The 24,673-nt window shown below is 42.7% G+C and overlaps 1 protein-coding gene across 2 annotated transcripts in view; it reads right to left on the bottom strand.

The window, feature by feature from the left end:
* Positions 1–24,118, bottom strand: part of SLCO4A1 (solute carrier organic anion transporter family member 4A1) — a 47,647-nt gene extending 23,529 nt beyond the window's left edge. Inside the window, exons 1-2 of one of the 2 annotated variants that reach the window (XM_039498342.1) lie at positions 23,943–24,118; positions 20,645–20,761 (exon numbers count right to left, since the gene is read on the bottom strand). The gene's annotated coding sequence lies outside the window, so the exon portion shown is untranslated. Of the gene's footprint in view, positions 1–20,644; positions 20,762–21,852; positions 21,943–23,942 lie in introns of those variants that run through there. The other variant, XM_039498341.1, reaches the window with a different exon arrangement.
* Positions 24,119–24,673: the final 555 nt, after the last annotated feature.

Below are 24,673 nucleotides of genomic sequence, written 5' to 3'. Positions count from 1 at the left end.
CAGGCCTTGCCGCACAGTTGGGGCAGAGCCTGCGGAGGCGAAGGACGCTCTGCTTGTTCTGCAGCATCCCAGAGGGGAGCCTATGCCTGCCTGTTCCCGATCCCCAGACACTGACGAGGACTGGCCCGGAGTGCCTGCCGCCGTGTCCCTGAAGGAGCCAGAAGAGGCCTGAAGGTCACAGGTACCGAACCCTGGGGAGGCAGGAAGTGGCCCGGGGCAGCCACGGAGCAGCCGGCTGCAGAGCCTGGCGTGGCTCAGTCGGCGTGTTGTGGCTAGATCCCCACCGAAGCAGGTGCAGCTAATCCTGCCCCTGGCAGGGCCCCGGGCTGGGACGCGGTGGAGTAGGGTGGGCCCGCGTCCCCCTTCACACTCCACCATGGGGTGGCTGACTCCCTACACTGTGCCGGGAAGCTCTAGCCCTGAAGGAGCCTCCCTTACCAGCACCTGTGGACTGTTTGCTTTGCTGGCTGCCTGAGCGCCGCCCAGGCTAAAGCCAGCCCTGATACACTGTTCTGCTGCTGGCTGCCTGAGCCTCCTCAAGCCCAGGCCCCCAGCTCAGTCATGGACTCTGTTTAAAGGCTGACAGGTGACGCCGGCTAAAGCCTGACTATGACTATTGATTGCCCAGCCCTATTGTGGGCTCTTGGCTGTCCTGCGGACTCTGGGCCTGGCCAGACAGGACCGGACTGAGTGGGCTCCCTCCGAGTGGGAGAGCAAGGGACCATTGCGGGGGGGGCAGCACACTGAAGTTTTCCCTATGGGCACCAGATTGTCTTGAGCAGTCTATGGTTGCAATTTAAGGTAAAACAATAGTGGTTCCTATTTGGGCCCCTGGGAAGGGTGGCAGTCCAATAATAAAGGGTTAGGGTTAGGTTTCCTCAGGCCTAGTGCCATCTCTATTGAGGACAAATATGGTTTCCAGGCCAGTGGTGTATCTCATTGGGGCACCTCTGCACAGGCTCCGAATCACAGGACAGGATTCTACTCAGTGCAAATCTGAATTAATTCCATTGGCTGCAGTGGAATTACTTTAAGGACTTGTCCACTTGGGGACACTTCGGAAAATTAATCTGAAATAACTAGAGGTGTGACTTTAAAGTGGATTAGTTAAACTGCATTAAACCTCTGTGTGGGTTCATTCAGAATTACAGTGGCCTTACTTCAGTTTAGTTTGAACAGAGATTTCTTGCAATTTTACTAATCCACTTTAAAGCCATATATTTAGTTAACTCAGATGAATTTTCCTCAGTGTCCCTTGTGTAGGCAAGCCCTAAGTTTACAACTGGGGTAAGTGAAATCAGCATCTGGCCCAAGTTGCTTACCCTTGATAGATACAGGAAAAGACCAGTGACGCAGCAAAGGCAGAGGGATTGCAAGGTAACAGTCAGCACGCATCTGATCATTTCCACCATTTGTACTTGTTTTAATGTGTAAAGACAGTCACTCTTTAACCATCTCTGGGGAGAGGAGCAGAGGTGTGGCAGTGGAGGAAAATCCTTTTCGAAGAAGTGAGTCTGAAGCGGAAGAGGGCATATCATTTGAATAGCTGTAAACTACAGGAAAAGACCAGTGACGCAGCAAAGGCAGAGGGATTGCAAGGTAACAGTCAGCACGCATCTGATCATTTCCACCATTTGTACTTGTTTTAATGTGTAAAGACAGTCACTCTTTAACCATCTCTGGGGAGAGGAGCAGAGGTGTGGCAGTGGAGGAAAGTCCTTTTCGAAGAAGTGAGTCTGAAGCGGAAGAGGGCATATCATTTGAATAGCTGTAAACTACTGATCGCTGCAGTGGCCATAAAGCAACAGAGGAACAGCTTATCCTGGTAATCAACGCAGATGTGACCTCAGCAAAACCCTGCTCTGTATTAAGAAACTTTTAACAATTGCTACGTGGAAACCATGAATTTCACATTGTAAAAGGTCCCATGTGCTCATTCTTGGATGTTGTTTAATAACAGGTTGTAACTATCACGAGAACTTTCCACACTTGGATCAATTTTATTTCAGGCCCTGAGATCTATTTGCAATTATTCTGTGAAGTCTTCTCTATAGCTAATTAGACTGTACATGCCATTTTAAAGCCAGGGCACAGACAGCTGACTATAAACTGATTACTGATGAGGATTGCCTACTCTCAAAGAGATTCTTAGGCCGGGTACTCTTGGTGGCTCCAGTTTCCCCCGTAACTAGTTGTGAAATACACTGGTTGAACTATAATATGTGGAGACAGTGAGGAGCCCCATTGAACACTGGTCTTAAATAAATTAGAAAATAAGATATTTGAATTGTTTAGTGCAGGATATTTTCAAAGCATCCATATTTCACATTAAATCCCTGCATATCGGGCTGTTGATGAACCTGTGACGTGCTGCCAACACTTGCACAAGAAGCTCCTATAAAAATGTTTCCCTTTAGACTGCAATAAACCTCATGTACCAACAGTGCCACGGGCTTGCAGAGAGCAGGGGTGAAGGAGAAGAAGAAACTGTTTGTTTGTTTTCCCTTTAAAACAAAAACACTTTCTGATCACCTTAACCCAGGGGGAAAGCAGCAGCACTCGGCAAACCAATTAGTATTAAGCTGAATTTTGCTGGAAACACTTATAGATTATTTCTTTGTATCTATCTATATATATATACTGAGTGCATCAGCTTGGTATAGATTCACCGCTCTGTGTGTCTGTGTGAGTGAGAATTTGACATCCAGAAAACCACTGGAACCAACTTGTGTGCAAAGTAGGAGTTTGTGGCTGCAGAGTACAGGTGCAAATACTGAGTGTGCAATTTTACACTGCCAAAACAAATGCTGACCTTGGAAAATTCAGGCCTAGGGTGCTATGAGAGGTATGGACCTTATGCCAATGTTATTAACTATTTCACTGCTGATCATTTGGGGCTTGATCCTGCAAGTTGCTAGGCACTCCGGCCCCCAAACCTGTCTTCAGTAGTTCAACAACTCACACACTTAAATTTAAGTGCTTTTGGATCACAGCAGAAAGTGCCTAGCAATTTTCTGTACTGAGCAGTTTACCAGGAATGTCCAGCTACTGTGGGACTGTGCGTGGAGTGTGGATTTGTGACCAGAATAGAGAACAACCATTCTTTTTGTTTTCCCAGTTGAACTGCTTTCAGCAGGCTGATAATCTAAGAATGTATTCACATTTCATGAGTCATTTTCACCGAGATAAAATTTATACTCTTCATGAACTGTCAGTTCTAAGTCCTCCAGGCTACTGCTAGCACGTGCTAACTCTGAAACTAACCACACACTTTGAAATATAAGTGCAGTGCCTAATTTTTAAAAAAGGATTATCATAAAACGGTAATGTCATAAATATAAAGCTATCTGTGACTTTTTTTACCTAGTGGCCTTATTACTGCCATCACTCTTCATTTATTTTCACTTCTTTTAATACAGAACAGGAAGCAATAAATAAAAATGCATCAACGTTCTATCTACATTAAAGTAAAAACATGGCTACTGCTTTGAGAGACTCTAGGCTACACGCTAGAAAATATATTCAGATGACCATCTATACTATGCACCAGTTTCTTTACTGAAGTTTACTTTAGCATGAAGCCATAAAAAAATCAGTCTCCCAGAGTGTATCATTTTTGCAAGCTCATCTTTCTGGTATTCTCCTTGCACTTGCTCCTAATAATCTAAAGATAATAAACTCTTAAACTACGGATGTGTGTCGTGGTATACAAACCCCGCACCCTGGGCAAGCAGGGGTTAAAGAACTGCTCTGGGCTCAGCCAGCCCTGCCTGCTACACCTGTAGGAAATACTCTAAATGGGGAAGGAGTTAAAGGCGGAGGAGCAGCTCAATTGAGGGAAGACCAGAGAAGAGAGCAGACCTGAGCCCTGTAGCTCCAGCAGTGGAGAGCGGAGGGCAAGACAGAATCTCTCCACACGACAACTGCCCAAAGATCCCTCCCGGAGGAAAGGGAGCCCCTGCTGCTGAGACAGCTTGAAAGGGAAGCATTTCCCTCTGCCTCTCATAGGGACTCCGAGTTTTGTTCATTTCCCTCTATTTTGTTTCAATGACCTCAGCAGGGGAAAGCCCTAGGACACAGCTGGCCCAGGAGGGTGGGTAGGCCATACTGCTGAAGGAGAAAGTTGCTGCCCAAGAGATGTAGAGAGCTACACACAGCTGCCCGAAGCTGCCTTGTGGTGAGTGGACACCCTTCACTCCGCCTAAATGCAGATGGCAACTGTGGGACCATTGCGGGGGAGGAGAGGACAGGCAGAAAGCGGCACGGGGAGGGCAGCCATAAGCTGCCCAAGCTGTCAGATCACTCATAGCCCTCAAAGAGCTTTGGGCTGGAGCCTAGTGGCATGGAAGGGCCCCGGACTCCCTTACCAACAACCCCTCCGCAAGTCATGGGCCTACGCCTTGACCACTAGGCAATGCTACCCTACTGACCAACCCCTGAGAGAGGACTGTCACAGGATGTTTTATCTGATTTTTTCCCCACACAGAGAAACTTCATTCTTTAAACTGTCAGCACTATCTGCCTTTGTAGTCATATCCTGACTGACTCAATTTGCACCTACATGCCACATGAAGGAAAACTGCACTGCTTGTATATAATGTCCAGCAAACCAATTTTTACTTAGGGAAGTAATTTAAAAATAGGGCCATATTAAGTAGGAGCAATTCACTTCCATAGGGGAGTGCACCTCCTTCAGAGGACAAAATACAGCCTTTAGAAAAGAGAGCTTGATTTAACGACATACAATTCCTAATTGTCACTGTTTATAGGCACCACACAAGTATCGCTTTTCACTGATCTCGATTTTTAATGACTCAGCTGATCATTTCCAGATTATTTTAAATACTTACAGATTACTTTGCATACTGATTACACTATCATTTACCCATCTTTCAGAAAGATTACAGCCAAACTATGCTTGTAAACTTTCTTGCTTGTAAACCTTCTTTTCTTGTAAACTTTCTGTACAGCCAAGCCTGAATGGTCAATTTAGCAAAAGCAGCAAAGCCACAAAAGTATTTGGCTTGCGTTTGATTATGAGATTAATAAAAGATCTCCCCATGCTCCCCCCACCCCCAAATATTTGGCATTATATCAACAGTGAAAATGACAAAGGTTTTCATTGGATTAGCATTGAATATACCACAATAAGTCACAGGACCAAATAAAAACACTCTGGAACTCAGTTGCAGACCTCAGTTAGAGGAATGGCATCTGACATAATCCTATTTGCTGAAGCATGCCCAAGAACAGTTAATCTTCCTTTTTACTCTGTGGCGGTTGGACTTTTATAGGGTCCTACTGTCGCAAATGACATCCTTTCACAATTTATGCTTTCCCATCGGTGAAAGTGGCTTACGCTATGTGGGTAGACGTTGAAGTACCATAGCGTCGTAAGGAATATTTGCTGAGTAACTGAATAAAAACCAAGCCCCTTCTTCAGGAGTGAGGAAGGCTCACTGATTCTGAATGCCCATCCATGACTCCCTGGTCCCATGGCTTTCTAGCAGCACCCCTGACTCCAAATCATTTGCTTTCAGGCTAGATTGGGGAAAACACAACCAGGTGGCTGAGAAGCTTGGTGGGTCAGACCAGGCCTCATAGCAACAGCAAAGCCTATCCCTGGGGGAATAATGGCCTGTGGATCAACCAACCTGCAAAACCACTTATGGCCCCTGCAAGCCTGCCCTTGCCTGGCTGTCAATTCACCTTCATGACAGCATGCTGAAAGCTGATCTCCATAGCAACCCCTCCACTATGGATTCTGCACATCCATAACCTCTCCCCCTCACCTGTTCTCCCGCATGTAGTAAAACTGTAGTTGTATTTGTATTAGTCAACGTATGTCTGAGCGGGTAATACAAAGCATAGAACAAACATTCATTCAGTATGTATAGCCCCAAAATATGGTTCATTAGAGTAATAGGTACTGTACTGGTTTCAGTACTTCTCATATGGTGTATGAGTGATAGTCACTGTGTCCTGTTCCCTTATGCATGGTGTCCTGAACCAGTTAAAACAACTGACGACAAGATATGGTGCCCAACCTAAATCCTAAACCCAAACACCTCAGACTTTAGGAAAGTTCAGATCTAGACCCAAATTTTGCATCTCAGGCCCATCCATCACTCAAGAACAGGCCAAATTCTTCTGGCCCCATCTGGTTAATTTATCTTAGTAACATGTATTAAATTTTTCATGGATTATTTAGGTTATGAGGATTATCCATATTATTTCTATCACAGATAATAAACTCCATATGGATAAAGTATAATCCACTCATTGGTTTAGGAATGGCAAAGCCTCCCAAGGAGTGTCACAAATCCACATGATGCTTCTGGGAACTGGCTTTTGCACTGAGAGTGCTGATTTAGTAAAAGATGGAAAAAAACAACATGTAGAATATACTGACTATATTGGGATCCTTCCCTGGTATGTGTGACACTGTAAATAATTTCACTATCCTAAAATGGCTAAGGGCCTGAGATCTTTTACTTTGTAATCAGTCCAGGAAACAGTGAGTAAGAGCTGGCCTCAAGAAAATATATTCCATTTAATAATTGCAAGGTAATAGTATATTTCAGATAAACTCCCCCCTTTCCCCTCCAGTTTGATAAAGGCTCACTGTGGTTCATTGGGGCTGTGCAAGTGTGATGAAGGGCAAAATTTGGCCCTCTGTATGAATGTAATTTACTCCATTCCAAGGCCAGACAGGACATCTGTGATCATCCTAAGAGCTATCTTCTGCTTCATATTGTGAGGTTCCTTCCTCCCTCATTAGGTCCAGTGGAGTCTATGGCACCACTTGAGGAGCAGGGACTACTCAATGCGTGTAAGACTAGTAGGATCTGATCTTAAATGATCACTTTAGCAAGGCTCCATACTACAATAAAATATTATTAATAAATAAAGCTTAGCACATACAGAGCATTTTGCACTTTTTCAATGCATTTTGCAATCATTAACACATTTATGTAATAATACTATTTTCTCACATAATGTATTTTGATGGGTTTCAATTAGTTACTTGATAACATGTTGGAGATGAATCAACCCAGATTTTCAGAGTGTATTTATTTATTTCAGTTTATCCATGCAACTATAAAAGTGCTTGTGCACGGATCTAGGTGTCTTAGACTCTAACAACACACAGCTTCAAGTCAAGGAAGAGATTTAACAGCATAACTTTCATTCTGGCAGAGAAAACATTACTCAAACATAAAGTTTGGCCTTCAGTAATATAATACCCAAGCCTCTCCCATTAATACCATTCCTCTTTTAATGCCTTTCTCCCCAAAAGTTTGAGCAAATATATGGAAAAGTGTGTGCTCAGTTGTTGTGCTCACCATCCTGTACAGTAATGGTGCTCAAATGTGGCCAGTTGGATGTTAAGTGAGTGCACATTTACTGTGATGCAAGATAATTGCCCATGAAAAATTAGGCACTCCAGTGCACATGGACTTTTGTGCACATGCATTTCTGAAAAAGAGTTAAGTATTATTGTTTTCAAGCAGTTACATTCTTTAATCATATCTAGATAAGTTCATTGGTCAGAATAAAATTGCAGCATAAACCTTTCAAAATCAGCTTTTCCAAACTGTTGTCACAGTGTAACTGCGAATATCTCCTTTTTTAAGGAGAGGGGGAAGTATATTAATCACAATATGGATACTACTGTGGCTGACATTTTAATGCCAACCACTATCTCTCTCACTTCTGTACCCTCTCTATATATTCATTAACCAAAGCAGAAACCTGACTCCAAAAACTATATGCCAACAATTTTTAAAAAAACCACGGATTAGCAGAAAATAGATAAATCTCTCTCTCTTACTCTGAAAGTACGCATCTATTCAGTAGACACATCAAACCTCAAAAGAGTAGTAAAAAGAACTCTAGCATTGTTTTCCACACTTTACATTTTTTAAAAACTTCATCATTAGTGAAACGAAATATCATTACCAGGCATAATCTTTGCAGATCATCTACAAACGTCAGTTTAATCCAGGTAGCTACCTTAGCAATGACTGATAAAGAACTACAGTCTTCTTCAAATTCTTTGTGAATAGGACTTTTTTGTACAAGTAACAATTTATTAGCCATCTCCTGTAGGGCCCAATCCTGGAGTAAGATCGGGCCCCTGAATGCTGTGGTTTGACAAGCCTGGCTCATTAAATTGCACTAGTGGCTTAGGCAAAAGTTATTACTGTTTTGTCCATAGAGAGGGCATATTAGATCCATGCATAGGGACTCACCTGATGGAAGCAGAATATTGGGATAAAGTCTATTTATTTTTTATTTTTGCTGGATACTTAATGTTATGTGTCTTTAACAAATTTCAGATAAAAGCAAACTTATAAACTGTCATTCCCACTAGGTTACATATTTTCAAATCTTTAACCTCTACTGCTTTCCTCCAGGGCAGCAAAGTTTCACACTGATAAGAAATGATTAAATTCCAGTGTCTATCTTGGAATCCACTTTCCCTTTTAAAAAAGAAAGATAACAACACTGGAGAGAAAAGGTCAGAAATACATTCACCGTGAAAGCATTCGGCAAATTTGTTTGCTTTATTAATTGTTCAAAAATAAATGGCCAGACTTTTCTAGTACTTCCACTGGTTTTATACTATCTTGCTACTGTTGCATTGACTTCAGTGGAGTGACTCATTTATGCTGGTGTCATTGAATCAAGCCCAGTGGGTTCTACCAATTACAATTATTGCTAGCTCAGAAGAAAGCTAATTGTGAGATGGTCCAAGATTTTTTTTTATATAAATCTCTTTTAAATGTGGGACCTAATCAAACATTAAATTACCGGCTGGGGTCGGCGACTTTAAATCCACTGATATAAAATTAATTAAGCCATGCATCAAAAGAGAAGGCTGGAGATGGCAGGGATCCAGGTCCTTCTTGAATCCAGGATTATCCAGGAACAGCTCATTAGTGATCTTTAGAAACACTGGTATTTTCAGTATGTGTAAACTGGACAAAAATTAGGACTATAAGCGGAACTGGACATTGTGTCAAGGTCTGCCAATATTTTTCTATAGCTGACAGCAGAATCATGCTCTGTCTTCTTCCTTTACGTTAATTTTCTCCTTCTATTGTTATTATTTGATACTGTGGTCATCAGTACATGCAGCAAAGCCAGGATTTATGTACTTTGGGACCTCCACAGTTTCCTCCAAGTTTTGGCCGCTGGCTGCCTGGGAAATGTGGTCAGCATTCAACCCTTCATCACATTCTTGCACTCCCACTTCTTGGGCTTTCACCAGCTGCACAAGCTCCCTCCCAGCATTGTCTAGAATGTGCACCTTTTGGAAGACGGAGGAGACAATCTTAGCAAGCAGGGAGGCCCTAGTTTTGAAAAGCTTACGTGGGCAAAACACCCATTGTCTTTAATTGATGATAATACATAGCACGCTGATAGTGGTTTTTCATCTGTAGATTTCAACATGCTTTAGAAAGGTGGGGAAGTGTTATTACCTCATTTTACAGAGAGGGAAACCAAGGCATGGAGAGGTTCAGTGTCCTGCTCAAAGTCACACAGCAAGACAGTGGCTGAGCCAGGGATGGAACCCAATCCCCATTCCTGTAACAGACTCTGTGTGGCTGGACTTCTGTGCCCGTGTGAAACGTCAGTGGAGGTCTGCTCACATCCAGTCCATTGCAAGATCAGGGACCAAGTCTCTTGGCTCTCAAGCTGGAGTCCACTGCCTCTGCATGATCGGCCTCGCAGGAGCAACAATCATGTATAATTATACACATGGATCTATCAGTAGCTATGGAACTGCTGACCACAGTGTGGGAAATTTACCCCTGTGCATAAAAACGCTATGCTAAGTCATATTTAATTGTTCTAAGTAGGGTGAATTTCACCCAATATCAATAGAAAGCCACAGCAGATGATTAAAGCATTTTAAGTAGCGCCAAGATTACGTAGAGCCAAGATTCCAAGATGGCTGGAAGTTAAAGTCAACAAAATTCAACCAAGAAATAAGATGGACATTTTTAGCAGAAAGGACAATTAACCTTTGGAACAGACTACCAAGGGCTGTGATGAACTCTCCATTGCTTAGAGTTTTTAAATCAAGACTAGATGACTTTCTAAAAGAGATACTCTAGTTCAACCACAAGTTGTTGGGGTAGACTTAGGAATCACTGCATGAAAGCCTAAGGCCTGAGTTATGTAGATCAGATGATCGGATTGCAGGGTTCTTCGGGTCTATCTCGCTTTCAAACAGTGCTGGAAGGGTGTGATCTTTACATGCCATAAAGGCTGCAGTGGAACAAGGTACACAAGGAGTGGCTGTCCAGCTGAAATAGTCCTGCTTTGCTTAAATCACTTCCTTAAAATTATTTTAACATTGTTTTCACTGTAAGTACACTGCTTTCCAAACAATGTGCAGAAAGGAATCAGTTTCTTCTTGCATCACTTCTTGACTCTCCCCAAAAGCAAACTAAATATAAGTTTTATGATTCTTCCTCTTACATGAAATACTATGTCAGCTTTTAGCTAATCTGAATACTGCGGTCTTGCTGCACACCACCACATTATTACATTAGCCAGAATTCTGCATCCTGAAAACCCCCCTACATATTGCATCATTGTATTATTACATAGGCTTTTGAGAGGACCCGAACTTCCTGACTCCGAATGCAAATATCAAATCCCCAGGTTGCATTCACAGCTGCAGGAGTTGCACAAGGACACTCGGAACTCCATCCTGCCGAGCTAGGGATGAAAGTTGTGACAGAGTAGCCCTGAGTCAGCAACAGGGGCTACTGAGCATGACATTTGGGTGGTCACAATACCACAGGGTGAAGCAGAGTAAAGAGAGGAATGGGATGACAAGAACAGTGTGGCCAATAGATATCATGAGACACTGAGCAGCGGGTCAGGAACAATATGGTTTTCACAGAAGCCCTGGATGCTTTTCGGTCAGTGGCTGGCCTCAGGACTGCCTCAGCTGTAGGCTTCTACAGTGGCTCTGGACTGGAAGCAGGAGACATTGAAAATCCCAGGTGTGCTCTCTACGCATTCATTGGGTTGCACACAGGCATTCTGACTTGGCCGCACCCTGTCTTCATCTCCCTGCATGCCTGTTTCTCCCTCTGCTTGCTGCCCTTTCTTAACGGATGGTCGTCAGAGTCTAAATTAATAAAAATCAGACCATCCGTTTTGTAGCAGAACTCCCCTTTGATTTCAAAGAAGAGAGCAGACAGCACATTATGACCCTGTGTTGTTAAACCTTTCCAAGAAATTAAAATTCACATAAACCAGTGACCCTATACAAATACAGATCCATGATTTAAACAAACAAACAAACAAACAAACAAAACAACTTTATTCCAAGGGCTAGAACACTGGCTTAAAAGATATAAACCCTGATGGCTTGTAAACCTCTCTGCTTCTTAGAGGGCATTTTCAAGTCACGGAGCCATTGATCAGCTCAGTGATTTGTTCCCATGGCCAGCCAGCAAATTGCTGCCAAATGGTATTTCTTCCTGAGATAGAGGAAGAAACGAGTGTATAATGTTCTCATTGTCAAAGCAAAACATCTGCTGGAATTCGGAGTGGTTTGTTGTTCGTGTGTGGCAGTGAGAAAGCCTACGTTCATAGTCGCCACTCTCTCTCACACATGGGAAATGATAGTATTACACAGCAGCTGTTGGAGGATACGTTTACTTGGAAATCGGAAATCTGCCTTTTAAGGATTCTTGCCTTCCTTGAAACAATCGTGTGATTTTCATTCATGATTCGAGAACATTTTATTGTTGTCCACAAAGGGCCGGGCTGTATCTTGCCAGTTCCCTTACCCTTTAGAATGTTAAAGGAGATGAATACAATGGAAGAAATTCTGCCCTTCAATTATGAACATGGATGGGTGTAACGGAGGGCAAAATTTGGTCTACTCGCCTTCTCCCTAACAAACTATGGGCTTGATTTTACCACCCTTACTCACCTTGAGTAGGATTTATTCACACAAGAAGTCCAGTCAAGGTCAATGCAACTTCTCACAGTAAGTAAATAATACTCAAGGAAGAAAGAACCCGGCCCCCTATGTGATGGAGTGTGAGAAAAACTTGCACTTGAAAAACTGCATTGTTTAAAAAAAAATTAAGGTGGAGATATTCAAAGCTGCCTAGTGAACACGGGTGCCTAATTCACATCCACTGTAATTTAGATTTTTTAGGTAGCTTTGAAAATCTTCTCCTAAAATACATCTTTCAATGTTTTCCCTCAGGTTTTAGGAAAAAAAGTCCAACCAAATGGGTCACACTCTAATCTTGGTTACCCTAATGTCAAAGGAGTTATTCTGGATCAACCCTGGTGTAACTGGAATCAGACTCTGGCTTCAAGGAGCCAGATCCTCAGTCCAGAGTAAATCTACTTCAGCAGCACAAAGAGGACTTAAAACTGCCTTCAGGAGGCTGCTAGGGATTCCCTTGTTATAGGGGAATCCCCTGGTAGCATAAAGGGCCGTGCCATCCACTCCACCCTCATTCATCTAGGGTAGGGGTAGGTAACCTATGGCACACGTGCCAAAGGCGGCACGCGAGCTGATTTTCAGTGGCACTCACACTGCCTGGGTCGGGGCCACCAGTCCAGCGGACTCTGCATTTTAATTTAATTTTAAATGAAGCTTCTTAAACATTTTAAAAAACTTATTTACTTTACAGACAACAATAGTTTAGTTCTATATTATAGACTTATAGAAAGAGGCCTTCTAAAAACGTTAAAATGTATCACTGGCACATGAAACCTTAAATTAGAGTGAATAAATGAAGACTCGCCACACCACTTCTGAAAGGTTGCCAACCGCTGATCTAGGGGATGTATTGCAGTGCTAGGCATGGAAAGAATGCGCTATGCGTTAGCAATTCTGGGCCAGCAGAATGGACATTCCAGCTGATATGAGTTAGAGCAACCCTGCACCTGCTCTAACTTGCACCAGGAATCAGGGTTGAGTCCATGGTCTCTATGTGGCCCCCAATATGGAAGAAATTTTAAAACAACAATTTTTAGAATATCCTAATGTTTTAAATTTGGATTTGAGGTGGTTTTCTGGGAAGGGTATATGTAGGAACAGAAAAGGGAAGCACTTTTGGGAACCCTTAAATTTGTTTATCAGGTGCTATGCTCATTTATCAGACCTCTATAGTTTGTATTTATTTTTCTATATCCCTGACAACTAGCAGAATAAAAGTCCTATCTCATTGCCACAGCGTGTCCCGAGAGATGTATTTCACAAATGTGAAATTGTATCTCTGGAAATATAGAAAAATACTTTTGCTAGGAATTTCTTCAGACAGACCATAACAAATCCTTATGTATCTCCTTTAAAAAAAACAAAATATGATCTTGTTTTCTCAACATGTACAATTACCTCCTGCCTCCTTTAAAATCAATTAAAAAACCTGTTAAGTGTTACACATTTCTTCTTAGACTTGTTATCATTCAGAAGAACCTGTATTCAGTTCCATCAGTTTGCCATTCTGCAAGTTTGCATGGTAAAAAGTTGTTCATGTCACATATAAAATATACATTATATTTTAAAATTAGGAGCCAGGTCATCCCTGGGATAGCTCTATGTAAATCAGTGGAATTACACAAAGGATGGAATTGGCCTAACGTGTTTAATTACAATGAGAATTTCAAAGACTAATCTAGATGCTTGCCATTTTACTGAAAAGTAAAACACAATCGAATTAGAATAAAAAGGATGTTTTGCACGTATACTGCGCTCCAGCTATGGATCACAATAGTTTTTAAACTTCATTAAACCCCTAAGAGACGGCTAAATATTCAATAAATGGGAGGATAATCAATAGTGCATCTGAGACTAGGACTGGAGATTAATGTATGTAGTTATATTCAAGAAGGGAAAAAAAGTGACCGAGTACTACAGGCCTGTTAGTTTAACATCTGTAGTATGCAAAAGTCATGGAAAAATCTTAAAATTTGATGACCTAAACTGGAGGAGTATTAGTAATAGGATGAAATCAATAGTGAGAAGTGTAAGTTTATGCATTTAGGATGACTAACAAGAACTTTAGTTATAAGCTGGGATGTTAAAGGATGAATTCAAACAAACGGGTAGAAAAGAAGGCCAATGATCCGAGGAAATGGAATGGAAGTCCTGTGAAATGGAAGGAGACTTGAGAGCGAGCGGTTTTTTCCTTAACTAAAAAGAAAGATAAAGAGGAGATAGATTACTTAAATATATATATCAGAGGGATAAATACCAGGGAAGGAGAGGAATTATTTCAGCTCAGTGCTAATGTGGCCTGCATCTTGCAGGAGGTCAGACTAGATGATCATAATGGTCCCTTCTGATCTTGAATTCTATGATTTTCTATGATTTTTAAATATAATGACATTACTTTTTGACACCAGCAACATGGAAATCTTGTGAAAAAGGTTAGCTAGCCTCTGTCCAAACAGAGGTTTAACATCCTTTAACTTTTCTGTGTAAATATTAAACATTTTGCTTAAACAGTCTACCTACTTACCTCTCTGTCTTAGGTATTCCCAATGCAATGGCCACTGTAGCAACTAAGGGCATAGGGCAAACCCCACTGAAGTCGATTACAGACCTTCCATTGACTTCAGCACTCTTTGAATCAGTTCTTATGTCAAATCAGTACATTTCCTATCATGATCGCCAAAGTAGGATGGACATGTTTGGTTGGGAGTTGTAATGGGATGGAATCTATGACTCCTAGGAGGTCATTGTTTCATATGGTGATGAATATGGTAATGACTGAATATCATGGCCAGCTAGTAGCTCTTCAGTGGCCTGCATGACAGAGTTGGGGATGGGGGGTTGCTCCATCTAATTTATAATGGACAGATGTCCACATCTAGAAACCATCATAACAATGGGTCTGATCCAATATCCTTCCGTGTGAACACTAATGGGCATTGGATTAGGCCCAGTATGGTAGTTGAGGTACATTGGCAGGGCAGTGTATGGAGCTTTGAATTGTCATTGCTTTTGCACATCTCACGCTGAAGATAAAGGACTGAAGACCCAGATCCTCACAGACATTTATGTGCCTAATTCCCTTTGAAATCAGTGGAAGTTAGGAGCCTAAATATCTTTGAGGATCTGGGACTAAGATTCTGATGCTGTCACTCCAGCATGTTTCACAGGCTCTAAATTCACTAAGGCCAGAATGGAGCTATGACAATTTATGTCACCTGAGCATTTGGCTCGAAATTGCCTTAATAACAACAAGAACAACAACAAACAGGAAAGAGAAAGTGGTTCAACGATATTAAAGGAGCACATGACAGGCCTGGCCCTACTACCATTGAAATAAAAATCAAAACTCCAACTGACTTCAAAGGCTGTCACCCTGAAATGCCTGCTAGGTGGGAATTTGTAACTAGCACAGAGCGTGGTTTTTCAGACCCACCTTAAAGTAACAGCACTGGAAGAAGGACATGATCTTACATACCATAAAGGCTGCAGAGGCATCAGGCTATGAAGGGGGAGACAGCATTAAAAGGGGAACTTTTCCTTTGATATCATACTCTATTTGGCTAACCACCAAGCCTGCAACAAACTAAATACAAGCACTGTGATTCTTCGGATTAGAACAAATACAGCGTCGGCTCTTTGCTCAATATTTGCATAGCAGGATCTCACTACGCATTACTATATTATTATATTAACCAGAATTCAGCATGATGGAAAAACTCTCTCATTGCATAATAATCTTACTCCACACCTCACCGACAGGAAGATGACGTAGTGGTTAAGGAACAAACTGGAAAAGTCAATATTCTATTAATGCTACCCTAGTGTGTTCTGATCATGCTACTGAAACAGAATTCAAATACAATGCCCAAATACTCAGTTTGTATTCCTAGAGTAACTGTACCTGCATAGCAGGGACTCAATCCCGCAGGGGTCTGGAGGAGGTCTTGTGAGAGAGCGAGAGGTTGCTGAGCACGGGGCTTTGTTACTCATAATCAGGGTGGATAAAAATCAATGATTAAAAAAAATAATTTAAAAAATCGTATTTTTTTTATTTAAATGGGATTTTTTTTATAAAATGCTTTTTGAAGAAAAAAGATACATTATAGCTCAAAGATATCTCATCAAGGAATAGGGATTATAAATTCTATGTATGAGACAATATATTCATGTCATGTTTAAGAAAAGTTTTGTAAATGAGTTCCAATAGTTCATGGATTAGAGACCCAATCTTACGGGGTTCCAGGGGCATATGTATAGATTATTTAGGTTAATCTTTCTATCTACCCAATGAGACTCAGTGCTCAGTCTAGAAGATACCATCAGAGATGCTTAGTTTTGCAGTTCTCAAACTGCGGATTTGTGTCTCCAGAGATAACATGCTTGTTAACAGCAAAAATGTTTTAAAATAAATAAACTAATGATATATAAAGGTGACAAGTAACAGACCTCAACCCTATTGTCCCTCTTCAAATGTGTGTACACAGAGTCAATCCCTTACCTCTCTCTAAAAGTGCAAAGTTTCAAAAAGTTCAATGAACAGAAGATTGTTGGGGACAAAATTCTTTCACTAGAAGGGAAAACCTATAACGGCAGCAGGCCATAAAAGAGACCCAGTTTGGGTCTCACCTATCTCCTCTATCTCTGAGTTGTGAAAATATGTATTAAGGTTAACACAACCAACAAGAATGCACTTTTATGTAGAAATCCATGATTAAATTGAGTCTTCCTGACTAGTGATTTAAATCAAATCTACCCTGCTCATAATAAAAGTGAAGTAAACCAAGGAGAGTGATCACTGCCACGTGTTGGCTTGACAAGAAGAGTATGATCAGCCGAGATCATTCTAAAGCGCTATGCCATCCACTCCACCCTCATTCATGTAGGGGACGTGTTGGGGTGGATTAGGCATGGGAAGAGTGCCCTGTGTTCTAGCAATCATTCTGATTGATTTATGGTGCTGCGGTAGTGCCTAGCGGCCCCAACCACAGGCCAGGGTCCCATCATGCTAGGTGATGTACACACACATAATAAAAAGACAGAGCTTGCCTTGGTGTGTTTGCAATCTAAGATCACGCAGCACTGAGTAGTTGGATGCTAATTTCTTTGCACCCTGGGGTGCTTTTCCATCAGTGACTGACTCCCCACACTGTCTCTGCTAAATGTCTCTGCTAAATGCAGCTCTGAAGTAGTAGCAACTACTCCTGGTTGGCAGTAGAAGAGATTGAAAATCCTAGCTGCTATGCATGGAATCTGAACTCATGGGATTGCACTCACCTTCTTTGCCATGGTCACCCTATGGGCCAGATTCTCTTCTGGTGTAAATCACTGTAGCTCTAGTGACATCAAAGAAACTTCTTTATGTCACACCAGCTGAAGATCCAGCCTTTCATCTAAACCTTCCCTCCCCAGCATGCCCGCTCCCCCACCCTCAGTCAACTGCTCTCATTTCAGAGCACACACAGGTGTCAACTCGGGCTGCTGAGCTCATTGTCCTACACTACATGGAAGCCTCTCTGCACTTCTGAGGGCTGAGCCCTGGGCATACGTATACATTCATTGCATGCATCCCAGCACCATGTTTTGTCAAAACCCCAGACACATTCTTCCATTCCCATTATTGCTGATTACCAAGATATATGCAGTATAAATACAGGGCTCACTTGTATCCCTTTCTACTCAAGTGATTCTGCACAGTAAATGGTTTGTTTTTTTTAACATAAATTCATGTCCAACACTGCAATGTATACACCAGGAAACAAGGTATGAAAAAAGCTGAGGATCATGTTGGGATATCCCCGTGTCTGGGTGAAAATGAACGATCTGTACAAAGGCGATAATGGCTGTGCTAACCTACCTCACTGGAAGTAGTGTGGAGCTCACTTTGCTAATGCTAAATGCCATTGAGATCTCAGCAATGCAAAATATGATATGAACATAATTATGATGAATAATATCCCAACAAATAGACTAGCCTTGCAAAGTATAGCTGGAAACATGGTTTGGCAGCTGCTGCACTGTGATCACTGCTTACCACACTGAAATAGCATTTCCCCCACCTGTTGTCTCTCATCTTATACTTAGATTGGAAGTTCTTTGGAGCAGGGAGCATCTTTTGTTCTGGTGTTTGTACAGCCCCTAGCACAATGACATACTGAGTCCTGATTGGGACCCCTAAGCAAAAAGATAACAACAATACACATCGTAATTGATGTGGGTCAAAAATATCAAATGACAACATTTTAGTGAAAATAGGGCCTTATTTTGAAAATCCAGTTAGGTTTTTTTGTGGAAAATTATCAACATTTTTCTTTTTCTTGTGAAAAACATGCTTTTTAAATTTTTTTTCCATTTTTAAAATAAAAAATCTGATTGAAATGCATTTAATTTTGTTTTCAGTAAATTACAAAAAACTTAAACATTTCAAGAATGTTTTCAATAAAAATGGAGGAGGGGATTTCGATTTGCGAAACATTCTGAAAACATTGGAAAACAGATCAAACGAAAACAACTCCAATTTTTTTAGTTTTTTTCCCATGAGAAATTTTCCATGGGCATTTTCCATTGGGAAAATTACAAAGACTGAGGCTGGGAACTCTATGGGATTCAGCTCAGGGAGTTCGCAGTCAATTATACACTTGAAGAGAAGGGTATTGGGTGAAGTGAAATGGGCAGGAGTCGTGGCCTCCACTTCCAATGGATTCTGATGTTCCAAGACAGAGGAAGGCAGAGCAGAGTGTAATGGTGTGTCTGCATAGAAGGCTGGCCCCAATTTTCCCCTGGTAGTGTAGTTTTTTTGTGGCAATCGCAACTGGAGAGGGGCCAAGAAGGAATTAAAGCCAGTGAAACAGCATTAATTTCCAATCAGGTATCTACTCAGGTTTCTGTGGGATCAGCCAGGGATGTCACTGCATAGAGAAGCTGGTCCACTATTCCACTCCCTCCTTCCTCCATCAGCTTTAAAATCCCATCAAGCCACATCCCTGCACGCCCCTTCAGGAGTCTACACGCTCCCAAGAAGGGATGGTGCCGTGAAGTTTTCTATTTATGCCCACAAGGACAGCCACTGGATTGGCATCCCCTCTGCCCAGGGAAGAAAAGCAAATGATCCAATTCATGCTCATTATAAAAATGGTGCTGTGCTCTGATTGACAAAGTACAACAAGATAAAGATAAAGAAAGAATAAAATGCATTACTATTGTTATTTTATTATTAACTATACTTATTGTTTACTTAAAATTTGGAACATTTCAATGGTACCTTGTGATACCATTGCACTGATAAAAATATTGCTTAAAAAAATCACAGAAAACATCATGGAAATTGAAAAATGTCAAGATTTTTGACAAATTCTTTTTGCCGGAATTTTTTTGGAAAAAAAAAAAAGAAGGCATTTTCAAGTTAAAAAATGTTATTCAAAAAAAGTCAACCAGCTGTCTGAAAACTATTCATTATTATTATTATTACAATAAGATAAAAAGCCTTCACTATTGCACTAGAGTATTTCTACTTTCTAAGAGATCATATCATTTGATTAATACCAAGCTCAAAGCATGACGACGTCTCAGTACGACATGCATTGTGCCCGAGTTGCCTGCTACTGTATCAGCCCACGTATGAGGCGGTAAAATGTTCTGTGCTGCTCATAATGGTGTGAGTTGAAAGGTGACCTCTAATGAGCCATTACCTCCCACATATGACTTGGCAACCCGCAATAATGCTACAGGAAATAGAGAAAAGGGTGCGGACCATTTGAATGTGGTTTGAGTGACCTATCGTAGATCTGAAAGTTTCCAAGTGGGGCAGTGATCATTCATGTTCTGGATTTTTTGCTTATGCCACAGGATTAAATTTAGGGCCAGATGCTGCTCTCACTTAAACCAGTGTTAATCTGGAACTGAACTAAGGTCTGGTCTACACCTAAAGATTAGATCAACCTAGCTACCTCGCTCAGGGCTGTGAAAAATCTCACTCCCTGTGCAACATGGTTAAGTTGACCTAGCCCCGCACTGTAGATGCACCTATGTTGATGGAAGAATTCTCCTATCAGCTACTACCTCTCGAAGAGGAAGATTAACTACACCTATGGAGAAACCCCTTCCGTCAAGGCAGGACACATCTACACTGCAGCATGACGGCGGCTTAGCTACAGAGCTGTAGGTGTGCCACTATGGTGTAGACATACCCTGATTTACTCTAGTGTACCTGAAATCAGCATCTGCCCCTTTATGAGCAAGATTTTAATGTATCTGGGTTAACTCCATTGGACTCCACACAATTACTCCTAATGTACACTGGTCTGAGCAAGAGCAGGATCTGGCCCTTTATGGGAAGCATTTCAGTTTCATTTGATCATTAACTCAAGCGGGGGAGGGGGTGGGCAGGAACTGCAGAGTAGCAGAGAAAGAGACTCATTTCCTGACAGAGGGGCAGGCAGGCGATTGCCTTGTGGCAGCAGCAGGTGCATGACCGAGAATAACCCGACAGAGTGCTGGAGCACAGGCAAGTCTCCCTCCCTTGCCTCAATTAAATAAGCCATTAGGCCCCTCCATCTCCAGCCCCTCCTCCTCTATCCTCTTGTCTCCTGGAAAAACTGCTCCGAAGCCCCAGCCCTCCCCAGGGCCCCCGGCCCAGGCTGAGTGTACACTTACCACACGGACTGCTGCAGGAGGAACAATGCTGCACGCTACAGAAGCAGGCAGTTTTCAGAGCATGTGGCTGCAGTGCTGCGTCTCCCACGCACCCTCACCCAGCTTCAGTGAAGGTTTCTGAGGAGAGGTGAATAAGGTCACCCAGCTTAACGTGAATTCAGATCACCATCCCACATCTTTGCCCCCCAAGCAGAACACAAAACTGCCCCATCAGCATGCAGGCCAGTGGCAAAATGAAAAGAAGCAGAGCTTAAAAGACCAACATATGCCTATCGGCAGCCTCTTCCCTCCTGTTCTATTCCCCCAAAATACCCACAGCCAATGATCAGAAATTATAACAAAATACTGCTGCTGGGGGGGGGGGGTCCCTGCTGTCTCCTTCATAACATGTCCTCTTCCTCCCTAGAGGTTTCAGCCCATTCCATGTGCTTTGTGCTCCCTCTCAGACACATGCAAAATTGAGCTATTTAGTGACCAGAACAAAAACCAATAAACACCAAACAAGCCAGGATTTCACTCAAATTGTGCGGCCTGATCATGCTGCTATAAAAACAGGGAGGGAGGTAACGTGACATCAAGTGCTCATTCATTTGGTCTTTTTACTACAACTTTGTCAGCCATCCCAGTTCCCTGGCCACGCTAATACATTATTTATATCTACATGATTTAAACGGGGTGCCTAGGCTGTGCCGATGGCTGTCTGTCTGTCTGTATCCCCAGAGCTAAGTGCTAGGGCCCTACTACCCTGTGGAGTAACTGCTACGCATAACCCAACAATCAGAACACATAGCTCCCATTCATTCTGCGCTGCCGCTCTTTGGTCAGCCATTGAACACAGAATAAATATAAACTCATCCATGCTTAGTCCATACCTCTCCCCAGCCTGTATTTCCTGCCAGCCCTTAGCTGCCATCCTACTTCCCTAAGGCTGCCCACCTTGACCATTTACCCCCCTGCCCCCCAGGGAACTGAAAATAATATTCAGCAGAACAGATGCTCAGAGCTCTGAGTTTTGCAATAAACCTCAGCACAAAAGGGACCTAGATGAAAACAGGGAAGTCTAACCTGGATCCCTATCATCATTATTCCATAGTCACTATATAGATAATTTATGACCTTACAATCTATTCCACTGTCTCTCTTCATTATTCTATACACACAGTCCTGGCTACCCCACTCTCCCCACCCAGCCAGCCATCCACATGTACCTCCTCCTGGCCTCTGGCAGCTGCTCTCTCCTTCTGTGCAGGAGTTTCTATTTCTCCCTCCCTCCTTCCCCATTCAGTACCATCTGGAGGCCCGGCTACTAGAAATGATTGATGCAGAGCCAAACCAATCCAGGCGGATTTAAGGTGGTGGCCTTATCCCAGCTGGACCAATAGAAGCGCATCCCCAGCGCAGGGTGACTTTAAAACCGAAAGTAGCAGCTAGCGAGAGAGAGAAAAGACGAGCCGAGCCAAGCCTCCAGGGGTGGGGTGGGGTGGGGTGGGGGCTTGCGACTGCCTGGGAAAGCCCTGCAGTGAGGTGGGTGAGCAGGGTTGGGGTTACCCTGGGGAGAGGAGGATGGGGAAGGGAAGAAGAAAAGGGAGAAGGAAGAGAGGATGGGGAAAGGGAAGAGAAAGTTGGTGAAGGGAGGGAAGCGGAGATAGGAGGAAAAGGAAGAGAGGAAAGGCGGATGGGGGGCAAGGGGAAGGGACGGGGATGGACTAGTTCAAGGGGGGCGGTCAGTTTTATTTCCTGACCCCAGACACTGAAAAAGATTCTGTGTGTGTGTGTGTGTGTGTCCGTCCATCCTTTTGGGCATCCCCCTTTGTCTGTGCCCGTCCCTCTTTGGGTTTGTGTGTATCCCCCTGCATGTCCCCCTTTGTGCACAAGCATCCCTATGTGTGCACATCCCCATGTGTGTGTGTGTGTGCGCACGCACGCACACACGCACACTTATTCGCCTGTATCCCTTTGTCTGTGTGTGTTTGTGTCCCTCTGCATCTTTGGGTGTGTCCCTGTTTGCGTGAGTGTGTCTTTGAGGCTGCATCTTTCCATTTGCCTACCTGTGTGTGTACATGTCTGTGCATGTACACGTGTCTATATCTGTGTGTGTGTTTGTGTGCGTGCATGCCTGTTTGAGTTGGTGTGCGTCTGTTTTGTATGAAGTGGGTGAAGTAAAATGCATAATTTCCTGTCCTGGCCAAGGAAAAAAGTGCCCTGGGGCGTCTATATTTTTGAAGAGATTCTTCTTTCGGTTTTATTGAAGCCCAGGCTCTCCGGGAAAGGACAATGAGTCAATGCTATTTTCCGGGAAAGGCCAAGGTAGGGACACGCTGCAGCTATTGTTCTCTGGCGTGTTTGGGTGACACACTCCAGCATACCCATTATGCACAGCTGGAGAGTTCAGAGCCACACCTCACAGTGCATGTTCCTTCTAAAATGTACAGGGCTGGCAAACAAATGAAAGAAACAATTACTGGTGAAACTGACAAGGCTGCAACCAGCAATGACAGATTTTTAGTCTTTACCACCTTATATTACAATGGAACTCCAATAAAAATAAATATTTTCAAGGTTTATGTTGTTGTTTTCTTTTCATGCACAACCAGATTATCACAACATTTATCTTTATGAATAAAATAGAGGGAAAAATAGACAGCGCAATAGTTCCCGCAGAACTAAGAATTCCAGCTGAAATGCCACTTTACCATTAAAATGTCTGAGGAAGAGCTCTGTGTGGCTCGAAAGCTTGTCTCTCTCACCAACAGAAGTCAGTCAAATAAAAAATATTGCCCTACTCCCTGATCTCAGAATAATCATAGGAAGAAACAAGGTTAGCCAAAGGGAATGCATCAAATGCCCTGTAGGCAGAATGGGCCCAGTTTTCAAAATGTGCCCCCCCTCCCCAGTTGTTTGTGTAAATAACTTGCATATGCAATTATTTTTCTGCATTGTCACTTGCATTCTCCAGTGATGGATTTTATACACATGGGGATCCTGGTCTGAATTATTATGCTTGTGAGTCCCTTGACCCAGCAGGGATGTCTGTGCACACCACCGCATTCAGGTTGTTCATGCCGTTGGCTGAAATAACCTATGTGAGGGGGTTGTACGCATGTGAGGCTGCTACCAACCAAATCATGAGCACACATCAGCGTTTCGGCAGCTTGCATGGACTCCCATTTTAAGGGCCATTTTGTTAGGCTCTGATAGAGGCCTCCCTATGGGATGGGGGAGCAGGCAGATACCAGACACAGTGTTGGTACATAATACTCTAAATATTTTTATTGATTACAGTATAAATCCCACTCACTCCACATTCACACTCCTTTCATACTACACCAGAAACTGAAGATCCGAAGGAAACCCCGATGGCCTGTCAAAATTCATTCTGATCACAAGGCGTGGGGAGCCTCACGTTACACGCCTCTTCTTTTTCAGGACGCTGAGTTGATGTCTGATTCCAACTTCAGCTATAGCAAACAACCTTTTTCATAGACCAGTCTGTTGCATCATTAGTTCTTTGTCTGATTACTAAGCCTTTCATCCATAACTCCAGAAGAGCAGTTCTGGGCAGGCTGCCATAATCCAAAACATTCCATTTCCTCTTATAGACATGACCAAGTTTGTTTTGCACAGACAATTCTTGACCGCTCATAACCTTAAATCCTTGCTTCAGCTGCCAGCAGGCAACTCATGTCCTCATGCCGAGCATACAGCATTTATACTAGGCACATGCAGCCTATAGCGTATTACATCTACATCACAACAATTTCATATTGTTTAAGAATTTGACCCTGTGTTTGCATTTTAAAAGCTAAATCATTCCATAATCGAATATGTGCCTGTTTAAAGTATAAGCATAACTTAAAGTCTGCCCAGGCTGTCCATACACCTGCAGGAATGGCAGAGAACAGCAGGTACGATGCAGCAATGTAGCCTTTCCCTTTGCAGTTTGGCTGCAGTGATATTAAACAATGGCTTGTTGATGACCAGACTGCATAGGAAGCTGCTGCACGTCTGCTCTGGGCTGTTCACTCTGCC

Source organism: Mauremys reevesii, linkage group 13 (assembly GCF_016161935.1).
Source record: "Mauremys reevesii isolate NIE-2019 linkage group 13, ASM1616193v1, whole genome shotgun sequence".
Lineage (NCBI taxonomy): Eukaryota > Metazoa > Chordata > Testudines > Geoemydidae > Mauremys > Mauremys reevesii.
This window is presented reverse-complemented; position numbering and strand designations above follow the sequence as displayed.